Source organism: Anopheles marshallii, chromosome 2, assembly GCF_943734725.1.
Source record: "Anopheles marshallii chromosome 2, idAnoMarsDA_429_01, whole genome shotgun sequence".
In the NCBI taxonomy this organism is placed as follows: Eukaryota; Metazoa; Arthropoda; class Insecta; order Diptera; family Culicidae; genus Anopheles; species Anopheles marshallii.
In genome coordinates, this window is record NC_071326.1 from 55,601,767 (window position 1) to 55,616,893 (window position 15,127).

Below are 15,127 nucleotides of genomic sequence, written 5' to 3' on the forward strand. Positions count from 1 at the left end.
TATTTATTTTGAAGTTACAAGGTAAAATATTTATTCTACAGCGCATGTCTAGATATTATTATGATCAACTGTATCAGTATCAAGTAGAACATCATAAATGCCATTTTCCGATCGTACTGTTACGTTACGAGTATGATAGTAAAGGAAAAGTCATAAAACAACATTCATTCATCGTCTTTCGGTTTTATTTACAAAGCCCTTGATGTACAATCCATATAAAAAATAACCATTTATCGCTTCGTTCCAGTGAAAATCCAGCTACGGAAAATAGAATGACTCTAATTAATTTGTTCAGCGTCTTCATTGGCTTGCTCTCGCACCCGTTGCCAGGAACCTCGAATTGGGCTGCCGCACAACGGTCGTAACATGCGTCGTAAATTGTTCATAAATCTACGACCAATTTCTTCCGTCGTATCATAGCGCTTGCCGGATTGGATGTCAACCACTCCACAGCTCATGCGTTGTAATAATGCGGTGCTAAGCAAACCATATCGCCTCGTAATATAACCGTAATAATTTCATAATTATTCTACAATTAAACTGACGCGCGTTGGCGTTTCATTACGCCTGACGGAGTACCTCGTTGAAGCACAAAACGACTGCTCAATGCTTTATTGCTCACACTAGCCGGGCCAATGCATTGTACAAAGCGGTACAAATAAAATAATAAGTAACGTTCAGTAAACCGATCACCCTTCCTACGGTAAGAGGAACCCCAAAAGACAGTGCCATTTCGCTGCGTACCAACAAACAGGCAACCAAAAGTGACATGTTACCACATTTTATATGAAATTGTTTATTCGTTTATTATACACAAGATATCCGAATCTCGCCATCTTTGTGATCGCTTTACAGCAGTATCATAAATGCCGGTTTTGTAAGCTCGGACACCACTAAGAGACGAAGTATAAAACTCCCACGAGGAACGATGTGCGAGGGACCTTTCATCTTACTGTGATGGTTGAATCTAGCTACCTCCCGAACGTCTTGTGCTTATCCATCTTGTTGATCCCTTCAGCAAAAGTCAAACGATCGGCTCGATTTATTCCCGTATACGGATAGGGAACACATTGATGTTCTTTTGTCCGATTCCTACATCCATTTATGATGCTATGTACTGATAATTGTAGAAGGTTTCGGATATTTAGGCAAAATATGCGTTTTTCTTCTATTTCTTGTTCCACCATCGTCAGAATCCAGACATATGAAGCAAACTACGATTCGAAGAACCTCTCGCAAGGATCACCATGTTCGTTACCGAACATTTCGAAGGCATGTTCTTTGGGTCGAGGAAACGCTTAGAGCAGCAAATTAACAGAGGATAATGTGTTTATTGTAGCAAATTTTTCGAAGGTACATCCCTGTTCGCCTCCGGCACCCACCCAGCGACAAGTTAATAAACAAATAAAACTGCAATGCAGCTCACGGCGTGCGGCATTTTGCGCTATTTCTTTTGTCGGTCATTCGCTAAAGTCCTGGGGCTTAGCAACACTTCGCACCCCGGAATCCCTAACGTTTCAAGCGTCAACCGAAGTGAAAGCAGCTTTTGTATCAAAGGATTAGCTTGAGCGGGAGACAAGATAACGAAGATAGAAGGACATGCGCAGGTATATACTTTTTGCTACCTTTCAATCCAATTTGTGATGTTTGTTGTTTGTAACAGTTTTCCTGGACGAGCCATGTTTGTATATGTTTTAAACGAAGCGTCGGACAACAAAATGCATCCTTTAACGAAGTTTACTTGTGATCTGTGCAGTAAACTCACTCACAGTTGCACGATCTAGTAAGCACTTCGGAAAACCCCTTTGCTTAGGGTGATCAGGAAGCTTTCCAGGTCAGACTGCGACAGTACCTGTTGTGCGCATCCTTTTCTGCAATGCCTGTTTTACCCGTACGCAAACTAAAGCTTTAGCACATTTAATCCGATTAACCCCTTCCGTATGGACTGAAATATAATGTGCGGAATGTGTGTAAACAGTATTTAAGCTGTAAGTCCAAATATTTGTACGCTTACCATGTTTTTGTACCAAGGTTTAACCATGTTTTATATATCCTACATTTTTTATACAATTGCTACATAAATATCTTCCATTTTTTATACAATTAGGTTGCCTATATAGGTTGCCCATGATGGCAAATTTTATTGCGGTTTACATGTACCTAAAACCAAAATAATAAATTAACAATTCTATCAAATTTTATCACCTTCACGAGATAAGTTACAAAAATACATTTACTCTTAAGATGAGTGCTCATACACTTTTGGCATGCGTCTTCTGTTGTTTACATAATTTTAGTTTACGTTGCTGATCCAGAGCGATGGTTATCAACCTTTATGACACTTTTCTTCTCCTTCGTTTTTCTTTTCGTCTCAGTAAAGGCGTCGAAACAGTATGAAACCGATCTTCCTGGATCCCTTGGGTTATTTTGTGGCCTTGCTACGCATCGATATTGCTTGGTCTACTGATTTTGACCCGATACTAAGCAGGCTGTGACTTTAAGGTGTGCATTTTCGATGGTCAATCGTGAAGGTCGTGCCATGTATAAAACTCGCTCCTGGACATTTTCTTGCAGAACACTTTCCGTGGCACAGTTGGAAGTTTGTGTGTGAGTGTTTAAGAAAAAACAAATGCTCATATTGGATACGCCGACCACTGTGAGCCATGAAATTCTTAATGTTCTGCAACGACTCGGTGACTGGGACGAGGACGAATTCGTATTTTCAACGGATAGCTTATAGAAATGCACTCCAGCGTGGCAGTTGATCATTTTCTGAAGGACACGAAAACCTGCTACAAGCTACTAGGAGCACCTTTCGGTTGCTTCTGTCGCATCACATACCAATTGTGACTTTCTGGTACGCGCAGCAGGCATACGGGTTTCTCTTGTTTGTGAAAAAAACGGTGAAAAACAACTCAATTATTCAAATGTTATGCTTAAATCGTCAGTGTCACTCTACAGGCGCTACTATGTTGTTAATGCTTCACAGTGACAGTGTTTGAAAACTTGGTTTGCTACTTGATGTACTTTGGTAATGAAACCAGGTGTAGCGAATCACTTGCTGGGATTCAGTTTTTCAATGTGTTCTCGATTCGTTGGAAGAATTCTCTCAATGCCATTCATTTTCGGAAGGTTTTACAATTTGCATGGAAAATAGAAAGGAAATAGAAAGACTTTTGCAGCTGTGTTAACCACATATCATGCGAGATTCGAACACGGGAACTCGGGAACCGTAATGCAGCACCAAATGCTTAGGCTGCCGAGTCATTTTATAGTGTCGATTGGATATGCCAAATGGTGTGAATGAAATTGGGTGTGGCAACACGTCGTAATCAATGCTGTTCATTTGCTTTCAGAAGCTTCACGCCGAAAGCCGTTGCTTAAGCATACCACTAGACTTTCCACTCTACGAAACGCTTCACCCTTGATCGTCGGAACTTCATAACGAACAGGAAAACATCCCGACGCTCCTTCACGACCGTCCTTCACAAAACGGTAGCAAGATAATAGTTAATTAAAGATTTTTTCCACTACCAATTTATGGTTTTGTTGATTTCATTCTTCTTTACCCTTGGATTTACCCTTCTCAGTCGATTTGTGTGTTGTTTTGCAGGTTGATTCGCTCCTTTGGTTCACTTTTTCAGTGTATCACAAATGTAGTTAGAAAAAAATGTTCGACGTCCCCAACAAGAAGAAAAGGAAACCGAATCTTAGCATTCAGCTTTGTCATGCTGGAGGAATGACTAAAGAATGAAACGTAAAGGAAGACGCTTCAACTGTAGAGTACGGTGAAACATTTAATGTTGCTGTACAGTATGTCTTCTAGGATGTAGTTCACTATGCTGTATTGTGTCATTTGCTATACTTTTCAACGTTGCTTGTTAATGAAATGTTTTAAAACAGCAATACTACGACACTTGTCGAAGTCGATGGTCTCAACAAGTGTATCTTCTTTAACTCATAAACGAATACAGCCTGACAGTCTGCCTGAGCCTGCTATAAAAGAGTGATTCGGCGCAATGGTAAGGATAAGAAAATTGGAATATTGCACAAACACGCAACGCGTATCAGTCGGCCCGTGGATGGAAGCATAGAAACGTTCGCCATACTAACGCGATGATCTTGCAATTTGGGCTTCTTCGATTATATTTTCGGATATCGACCAATCGAACAGGGCTAAGTTTCGGCACGGCACGTCGTAGCAGGCGCGGCAGGATGTTTGTTGTTTACTGTTTGATTGAACCGCGATCATCATTTTATCATTACTCACTTCACAAAACCTGCGCAACACGTCGAGGAAGGTGTACCTTTGCCGCTATGCCGCCGTCAGGCTCTGTTTACGGACCGTAAACACGAGGGTGCCTAAATGGGTGTGAGAGTTATTTTAAAATCATTAAGCGATACTTCTGCTCCTTCGTTCTCGGACTCGGCCACGGTGCAATCATGACGCTACCAGGCATTAACTGCGCTGCCAGGCGCGCGGTATAGGCCATCGCGTGAGAAGCTCGGCAATCGGCAGTGGAGGTGCTCCACGATCGACGGCGCAATCGTGTTGTCTATTGATAAAGTTTCTTGACTCATTTGGGCACAGTCGTTCCACTTCTTCTTGCTAGAGCGCTACCGTGTTACTACAACGAATGGCGTAAAGATTGGGTCTCGAAATGAATGGATCGATCGATCGAATGATCGATCGACAGCGAAAGAGAGAGACCCCACTTCATTTCCGTCCCAGTACCAGTGGATTCATATGCCATTCCTTGCACTCCCTCGAACAGACAATGGGAAACAGTGAAAAATGGTCTTCGTAACATGAAGGAAGACAATTAGCCACGAGATAATTAGGCATTTCCTTCGAAAGACCCCCAGTACTGGCGGTATGGTGCTCGGATACCCTAGTAAGGCGATCTGGCAACGGGATGCAGTAGCCACCTCTCGATATTTGTAGAAATATCGTAAATTCATGCCAAGGGTACTGAAGGGGTTATTTTTTGCTGCAGAAACATCAATGATCCAGGCGGAGGTAGTAGCATACAAAAAGTAGCAGCACAAAGCGTTCGTCACACAATCCTTGACCAACAAATCAACTAACGACGGGTTGTACAACTTACAAAATGTATCCTATCAAGGCCGACTGAACATTGTAAACGTTTACGATAGATTGGGATGTGGTGAAATTAACTAAAAAACACAAAAATAATACCCACTGTTTTCAACTATCATGCGTACAATGTCAAAATTATTTATGAACATTAGATACAATCAATCTAAAGTATTACCAACGTTAACCTAGTAAGTTACTCAAACTTGTGAAGTGATAAAATTTTATCTAAATTTATTTATTTATTTATATTCTTTTTCGTTAGAACGGCCTGGCCGTGTCTACAAACAAAACAAACAAAAAATTGAATCAAAAATAAGGTATTCTTATGTTTGTAGCTGAATTTTTAATCAACACCCACCCATAACCACCACCCACCATTAAATTATATAATACTATTTATTTTAGTGCAATAAAATTGTAAATTGTAGTTCAAATGAATGCTGTTTTTATGGTAAGTATTAAGTTTTGATGCATGTTAAATATCAATCATTCAAAAACTTACACGATTACGCAAATATAAAAAACGAAAACATTGTTCGAAAGCTACATACAACAAACGTTTGATCAGAACGCGCACGTCTGAAATGAAAAGAAAAAGTAAATGGAAACTGTTTGATCAAACCTGAAATGTTGCAAAAATCAGATTTAAATTCCCCATAATTCTGTTGATTCGGGGAATAAGTGTAACAGTTCAGCCGAAATGTAATTTCAAAAATTCCACATTCATTTTCATTACTCTTTTCTGGTACACAATGTGACAGCGGCATAGTTCCCAAATAATCAAGAGATTTACGAGCTGCTTCATTGTGGAGTACTTTCAAATCGTTGAGCACGATCCCACTTATCGCGTATACACGTGCCAACAAATGATTGTGTGTAAAAAAAAGTGTGACATGGTTTGATAATATTTATTTTGCAAAAAAAGTTTTATGGCACATGTCTTACTTATAAATATAGCCTCTTCTTACTATTACACTATATCGTTCTTTTTTCACAGAACATAAACAGCCTGAGAGAATATTAATCAACTGTATAGAATAAAAAAAAAAGAACGATATAGTGTAATAGTAAGAAGAGGCAATATTGATAAGTAAAACATGTGCCATAAAACTTTTTTACGTTAACTTTATTTTAAATTTACACATACAAGATTTGAGGTCGTAGGCCTGATGGTGTATTGGCAACGGTGCCGGTTTTCACACGACAAGATCAGTCCAAAATCCCATCCGGACCGCTCCTTCGTAGCAAGGGTTGACTTTCCGGCTAAGTGATGAAATGAGTCCAGAAAGAGCAAGCATGACCTAGCAGGTCGTTATGTCCAGCAGAAGAAGATTCGACAATCATTTTGATTATCCAAGTGTATTGTACCTTTAATTGTATTTTTATTGTATTTCGTTTTGTCACTATCAACACCGTTTAGTCAACACTTTTTCAAACACACGTCAATGCTTTTAGTCGATTAAAATTCCGTATCGATATATACCATAGATGCAACTCTTGGCAAGCTGAACATGATAACAATTATGCAGCAAGCATTAACGCTACAATTAACGCTACAAACATCCCTAATTGAATTTTAATATGGTGTGATGTCTTTATAACAACATTTAAAAAGTTTCTGTATACTTTTATCATTTTTTATTTATTTATGTCGAACTATGGTGCCAGATAACAGTGAGAACACGTCGAATAAAACATTCACCAAGGACACAATGACCACCGGAAAAGTATTACAGAAGCTATCATGACATTTCCCCAAGGGAAGTAATCACTCAAACCAGATTTTCTGTCTATTTTAAGGCTGCACAACAGTAGCGTAAAGGTACCAGGGTGCAAAACAATAAAATCCGGGGAATGCTGTACAAGAGTGGATGCCAGCGAGTTCTTGCTACTGATTTCTGATTCATACTGGATTTTGAAGACAGCTAGCAAACAAGGGATCTGGCAAATTGAAAAGGTTACAAATCGAGTGCAAACCTAGGAGGTGGTCAAGCATTTCTTTACTTTCGGATTTTCTTTTGAATGCGATTGGATCTTGCGGTAATTGAAGAGTTCATAGAAGAGTCAAACCTCCCAAGGTGTGATTCATCTTCATCGTCAGTATATCAATTGATTGAGAGCGAAATGATCGATTTGTTCTCGATGTTTGACAGAATGGCCTTGCAACATACCTTGCAGAAATGTAGCATCGTCCCAAGGGTTCCGCTCTGGAACTTTTAAAGGGTTTATGTGGAGAGGTGCACAAAAAGGATCTTCCGTAAAACCCAACCTTAAGTACAGATATCTCAAATGCATTTTCGCACAGAGCTATGCATAATGAGTGGCTCGCTGGTGTATTCGTAGCGATGCCGTTCTTCACACGACAGCACCGGTCCAAAATCTTGACTTGCCGGATGGCTTCGGGTAAATAAAGTTAAAGAGAACCCGACATGGCAGGCTCGCCATTCTGAGGTTGTACCGATAAAGCAGAAGATGGATATGTAATTAGAGATACCAAAAATTTGCTGTGAAAATAGCTCTTTTCCCAAAAGTAACCTGTGTTGCAAGAAGTTATTTACTAAAAAATATTCACAACTAACTAAAGCGAAATATTCTTTTAAAATAATGTCTTTTATTATGCTGCGTAACCTGTTGGACATAGCCTACAACAACCATCTAGACAAAACAATAGTTGGAATTAGAATTAAAAAAACAAACAAGGAAATAGTTTAGTTTCGAAACTGATACAATAAACTGCTTTTAATTAATTTTTTGTTTGTTAAATACATATGCTTAGATTTCATGAGTTTTACATAAGATTTACTACATTATTTAATGTATAATCCACCTTAATGTCTTTCGGTGGCACTAACGTCATGAGCCTTTATTTCCAGCTATTCTATTTGTTATGTTTTGAAATGTTTTATAAACTTATTCATCTTAACTATACTAGGTATTATGATACAATTGTCCACTGCGTTCGATTTCTACTGGTGCAATTAATTGATTTTTCGTTTTTAGCATAATCAATATATGTGGTCTCATTTTTACACCAAATTATGAATGATACAGCAACGATGGCTAAGGGTAACTTGGTAGCTGATTTTTGTTCAACGAACGTTTTGCCACCCGTATTGTACTTTCCTTTTATTCCAATCCAGCAGCGGCCAAATGAAGGAAGAAAAACAGTTCAATTTTATATACATTTTATTTCATCGCTCTTGCTGCCTTCAGAGTACAAAAGGCAACACCACAAAAGCGACCCTCACGCGGATACACCTTACGTCCCACGGCTACTGTTCTGCCTGATTTGAATGGGGTTTCTTTTTCTACTTACCTGAGCTTTTTCTTTTTATCATCAAATCTATCATCGTAATGGCTGCCAATCATTGATTGGTCGAATCGGTTGATTGGAAAGGAAATTTGAAAATAGAATGGAAAATGGAAGTTGCGTTTCGGTAGCATTGGTAAGTTGTGTTCAATTAAATGTTTCTCCCATTTACGCTTCTCAAATTCGGGGCTGAAAAGGCACAGTATCGGGCAGTATGAAGCTTAGGGATAAAGTGATGATCATGCTAACACCAACAGTTTCGAAATATTAACTTACATGAGCATGTGAGCAACACGAACAACGTAAGCAAGCAAACGAGATGGTAATGAACATTCCTTGGTGGTAAGAAATTGGTGTGAGAAAAGAACAATTCTTCCAACATTGGTTTATCTTATTATTTTCCTCATAGTTTTATGTACGATTCATAAATGTACCAACTAAGTAATTTAATGGTAATAAGCATTATAATAAATTAAAAATTTAATCCGCTTTCAATTTCGTTCGCATAAGAGTGTCTTAAGTCGTTTTATACCATGTTACATCAATTGGAAAAATTCACCGCAACTATTACGCGAACAACTGTAATTAACAAAATCAAAATTTTACTTCAAAAGAAAATTCCACTGAATGTATGTGGTTTTCTTATATTACTTCCCCCTTACTTTACGTGCCGGAGAGGTTGTATTTCTTGACATCATTAAATATATGCACGATGCAGCACGCACGTTGACAACCCCTTAGTGTAACAATTAAGCAGAAAAAAGCCAAAAGGGTAGTCCCCATCCGAAAGTTATGGTTGAGCCACAAATAGTATTAGAAACAGTAATTTTTCAAACACGATACATTCTACTATGCAATCAAAGATCATCTCTGTTAACAGCTGCACAAAGCGGCACTACGAAGCGCACTGTTTCAACAATCGCTCTGGCGGTACATGCTATTGTTGTGGAAATTTCAAACAGCGGATCATTAACTGCTGTTGCTACTTGAATTACTTCGATCATTACGCAAAACACTAATGGCCGTCGTAGTATGTGCAGTAGCTAACGTCGATCTTCCCGTCACAACGCCCCTGCCTTTCTTTCACACCGTGCTACATTGAGAGCGGCAAATGGCTTTTGTTTAAGGTTTGCTTCACGGCAGGACTCGATCGTTGATGAATTGAGTGATGATCTCATACCTCTCAAAAAGACAATCGAGCCTGCAAAACCCTACTAGAAAAGCTCATCTGCGCATGAAATGTATGGAGGATGGCAAACGATCAATCAATGGAGCATAGAAATAGTCAACGTAATGAAAGAAGGTGGAATAAGTAAATCAATAAAGTATAAGTCTCAATATCAGCAAGGGTTCCATATTATGAAGGAACGTTCGCCAAACAATTTTGTGCTTGTGCACAATGTAAGACAAAGACCACCACGACGAATAGCGTACTGATCTTCACTTCAACAATCCATCTATTAACTCTGTAAAAAGTCAGCATCGTTTATAGAACCAAAAAAGAACAACACTTACTATATACGCTTTAGCTTCCTAGCAAATAGCGCGGCCCGGTGGTGTATTTGGTAGCGGCACCGGTTACACGACAGATCGAAGATAAAATCCCATCTAAACCATCCCCTCATAGATAGAACTGACTATCCAGCTGCGTGCTAAAATAAATCGATACAGTCTGGTCTTTCTCAAGAAATATCGATTCATGGCAATCGTTATCATAGTTGCTGTTGATGTATTTTTTTTAATACATCTAAGATAAGATACTAATTCTGCTGATTGATTAATCTTATCAAACCATTGATGGCAACTTTTCATATAAATGTTAGATCGTTTATGTTATAATAACGCTCTATATAGTAGTTTGTATTACTAAATTACATAATTCAGTACAAATTTTAGGTTTAAAAAAATTTCACTGTCATTGTACAAAATTGCACTTAGTAGTAGTAGTATAGTATTAAGTAATGATCAATTGCTAAATTGATTTGTATACAAGAGAAAGCTTTGGTGAATTGTATATTTGAGTTTGAGGTAGAAAACAGTGTTGATTTACAACACATATATTTTTGAAAACCAAATACTGCATTTAGAAATGTATTCTCTAGCTAACAAACACAAATAACCTCAACGAAAATGTACATTGATTTTAGAATGGGTTTTACCAACGATGTAGATACTGTAGAAGTAAATAGACGAAGGATAACTATGCGGTTTTAATAATTTTAATAACTGGTAACGTCATCCCGAGGGACTTCAATGCTAAAATTGGTAGGGTACCGATACATGACCACAGCAACGACAATGGTAGAAGATTGTTCCAGTTTGCAGCAGCGAACAATCTAGTTATTGGAAGTTCAAAATTTGCGCCACTAGCAATCCTCCTCCTCAAACCCTCCCGCCTTCGAGCTAATGTGGGTGAAGTAAACACGTAGGTTCAACTCAACACGGACTTCCTAAAAGACAGCAATGTCCAACAGGCTTTTGCAACCGCCATAGGTGAGGCTCTACTGCCAGAAAACGCATATAAAACTACGAGCGAAAAGTAGAACGCTTCAAAAACGTATATTATCAACTGTGCCAATGTCACTATTACACCACGTCTGCCATTATCAACACCAGATCTGGCTGGTAAGAAGAATGTAGACAAGGGATCCAACGCAAGAACTGCGCACGCTGAACAATGCAGCAGCGGTATAGAACACGGGCATGCGCAGAGGAATACACACGGCTCAGGCGGGAGGAGAAAAAGCGCACTTTGCTACCACCAAGGGTCTGCACCAAGGATACGGGATAGCTTGTGTACTCTTCAACCTATCGTTAGAGAGGGCCATCCGTGAGGCAAACGAGGCTAAAACCAAATTGATGGTGGCACCACTAGCGGCCCTGCTAATAAATCCTAACTTACCTCCTAACTAACTTCACCTATCTTTGGTCGAAAGTTAGCACCGACAATAACATTGATGTTGAAATACGCGCTAGGGTACTGGATGATAATCGGTCTTTCTATAATCTAAGAAAATTTCTCCACTCAGAACCTGTCGCGACGAACGAAGCTGGGACTATATAGAACCTATAAAGTTTCAGTACTCACATACGCCTCTAGGACATGGACTTTACCCAAAACTAACAAAACCTTCTTAGTCGCGTTCGAGAGGAAGATGCTCAGAAGAATGTTTAACCCCGTATGTGTAGAAGGGCAATGAAGGAACTGCTACTATGACGAGCGCTATGAGCTGTACGGCGTAGTGCCGTAGTGCCTGATAATACAATCGATTTTAAGTATTTTATAGTTTGCCTATAGGAATAGTGCAGGTATTTCGTCCTTATGGTTATTGATTCTGTAAGACCAATACTCTACATCAGAATACTTTTCTAGTCTCCTGCATAACCTATTCAGTCTAATATCCGTCTAATGTCAGTCTAAGTTCAGGTTCGTTGAGGATAAGTAATGCAAATATCTAACTAGTTATTATGTTGCTTGTGCGTGTTTTCTCTCTTTGTTTTCTTTAAGATTTTTTCTTCTTCTTTTTCCGGTTTATTTCTAAATATATTTCGATTTTGTTGTATAATATTGTTTGCTTAAAAAATAATAGTTGTCTGACGGCTATTAAAAGTTTGTGGCGGATCTAACGGTAGGCGGAGTAGGCGGCCGCCTAGGGCCCGCCATGTGGGGGACCCGGAAAAGAGCTGTTTAAAAAAATAAGATGCATGAATTGTGCCATAAATGGGCCCGAAAAGCGTCACTTTAACCCTCTCCGGATGCTAGAGGGGCCCGAAGTGTATCACAAGGGACCTCTGGTGAAAATAGCATACTTCCCTCCCCCTCAAGTCAGCAGTTATCAAATATGTTCAGGAAATATGTGAAGGTGTTTCATAGACATCCACTGTAGTATCCCTAATAATTCAAATAACAAGTTATGAATGTTACATTTATCATTCTTACTCATAGCTTTTATTTACTTGTTTTATTTTCTAGTTTATAGTTTTACAGTCTTCGTCGAACAAAAGCACAAATTGGGAGCTTTCAAAGATTTGAACAGCTCCATTTTCCTCTTAGGTTTAAGTTATTTCTAAGCTTGTTCCACAGTTTTTGGAATTTTTTGGCAATTATCTTCGTGATTCTAGTCTATGTTTTGCTGTGTAGCTCGTTCCGGAAAATAATATTTGTTAATAAATTTAACACAACAAATGCGGGTTTTACAAGTCAATTTGGCACCTAGTGTCACTCCTAGATGATTTCTGTATTTTTTGTTCTTATAAGGAACTATTAAAGTTTCAAAGCCTCTTTTCGCTCGACGCTACTTTGAATGTGATCAACTTGAAGCCAGATTGCTCAAAATGCTCACATCCCAGTTGTTGTCTGCGTCTATGGTTAAGTAGTCCTAGTTTGTAAATCGTTTTGATCAATGTTATTAATATTATTATTATTATTTATTTGCACATTTGTCTGTTAATGCTACACAAACAATATATAAGATTAAATGGCGATTGATATTAATATAAATAGAAAAAAATAGGCATAACGATCAAAACATATAGACTAAATTAAGTAAAAAGTTTGAAACTAGTAAAAAAAACATCCTAACCAAAGGCAGCCAAGTAACAAACAAGGAAAAGAAGGAAAGTAGTTACAACATATGCTTTTTTCAAACACATTATCCTCATAGTATGTTTCAAAATAAATAAGAAACAATTTCGAGAGAAAAAAGCGGTTTTACTATTTCAGCAAAACTTAGTTCAAATCTTTCCGAGAGTACTCCCATTATCTTATTATTACAAATCTTGTATTATTATTATTATCATTATGATCATTATTGGAGGCCATTTCAATGATTTCGTTTATAATTACAATGCTTCAGGTTGAAAAATTAACAAATTGAATTTTGCTATCCAGTTTAACACTCGTAAATCTATATGATACACTAGTAATCAATATTTTTTTAATTTAATTTCAATGTGGTTTGAATTCCCGAAAACGTATGACATTATCATGATATAAAGGTTATAATTCAGTCAAAACTAGGCCAGGTATAGTTTCAAAGCAAATGATTTGCTGATTTTAGTTGGGAAGTAATGAAAATATGTTGCATGTTAGCTGCAATGTGTATAATATAAACTTATTATGCACAGCTAAAGATTATTCGATATGGATTCAGAATGAAAACAAACAGCTACAATGTATATTAGTATGAAATTCCCAACTTATATTTTAAACCCCTATCAATCCAATTTTTCGGCGTGATTCTATTGACAAGGTTAGAGGTGGAAAATTTAAATTGATTTAATTCAACTATACCGAGTATCTAATTCGTCTTTCAAGTTTGACTGTTTTGAACTTAATCATATTAAACGTGGTCCAGCATAATCTCGATTGGACGACGGTAATGTCAGAATAACCGACGATGAGCTGGTAAGATAGTTAGACTATGTGTGGCACAAAAGCCTGCCAAGTGTCACATAAATCTTTTCAATCTGGCAACACAATCAACGACCAAAATCACATTGGCAACAGGCGATTCACAGTTGGTATAGCTCCCTCTACATAAACATAAATTTGTACACCATCATAAATTAAAGTTCCGTTTACTTTAAAATGTTGGTATCAATGCTGAGTACATGAAGCATAAACGCATGGCATGCTTTTCATTGGAAAGTCTGAAATCAGATATGATGGCACCAAAAGCGAGGGCAAAAGCATGTGTTGGTAAATAACAGTTAGCACTCGCCCGTAGCTTGCCGTAGTGCAAATCATACATTTTCAGATCGAAGTGATGGTCCAAAAAATCTATTTAGAGTGTTCATGATGGTCTAACATCACCGTGTAAATCATGAATATTTAAAATTCTATAAATAACGCCTTGGAATTTATACCTCCATCGACGAATCGACGAAGTCGATGAACGTACCCATTCGTTTCATCGATTTGTAAACCAAGTTCTGTACGAAAAGTAGGCGGAGTTTTTTCCTACTCTATTTTATTTTTCCTCGATATTTCGACCACCGTCATTGTCGATCAAATCTCTTCAGCACGATGAGCACGCCACGGTAACCCCTTGTTAATAGCTTTGAATCGACGTGCGCCGACCAAGCTTGCGTGTACTGACGTTGGACATTATGTTTTGTTTTAGGTCTTAATGTCTACTAAACTACGATATTTCTTCCCCTTCAGCGACACATTGGCCCGTTGATTGCCGTATTCCGGTTTTCGCCTATCATCACCGGCCGCAGTTAGGGCTCCCTTTCGCGCTTCCAGCACCGTGACATGGTTTCATGCCGAGTAAGCCGAAAATGTTTCGGTTTTCAATTTTACTCTACCAGATCACCGGAAGCGACAGGGTATAGGGTCCTTTTGTAAGGGTTCCATTGTGGCAGTCCGCTAGTCTAGCATACGCACCAACGATCAGCTGTCCCCTTCCTTAACGCACACAACAGACGTGGACCCTAGTTACATTTAATACCTCACACGCTGGTGGCAGTTGAAGTCGCTAGCTAATATTGAACCGCACAAGAAGCATAAGGTCCAATACGCTGAGTTAGGGTCCGAACGGCTAGATCGCTAGGAAGAAGGGTGAACGTTGAAAATCTAACCGCTTGAGACTCGCCCTTAGTTTCGGTAGCTACCACGTGCGAGAAAGGGAACTCATTTCATCTCCATCACAGCCTCACAAAGGTGGGAGCAATCGTAATAAGCAACTCCCTCCCATCGATCAAACACCGCG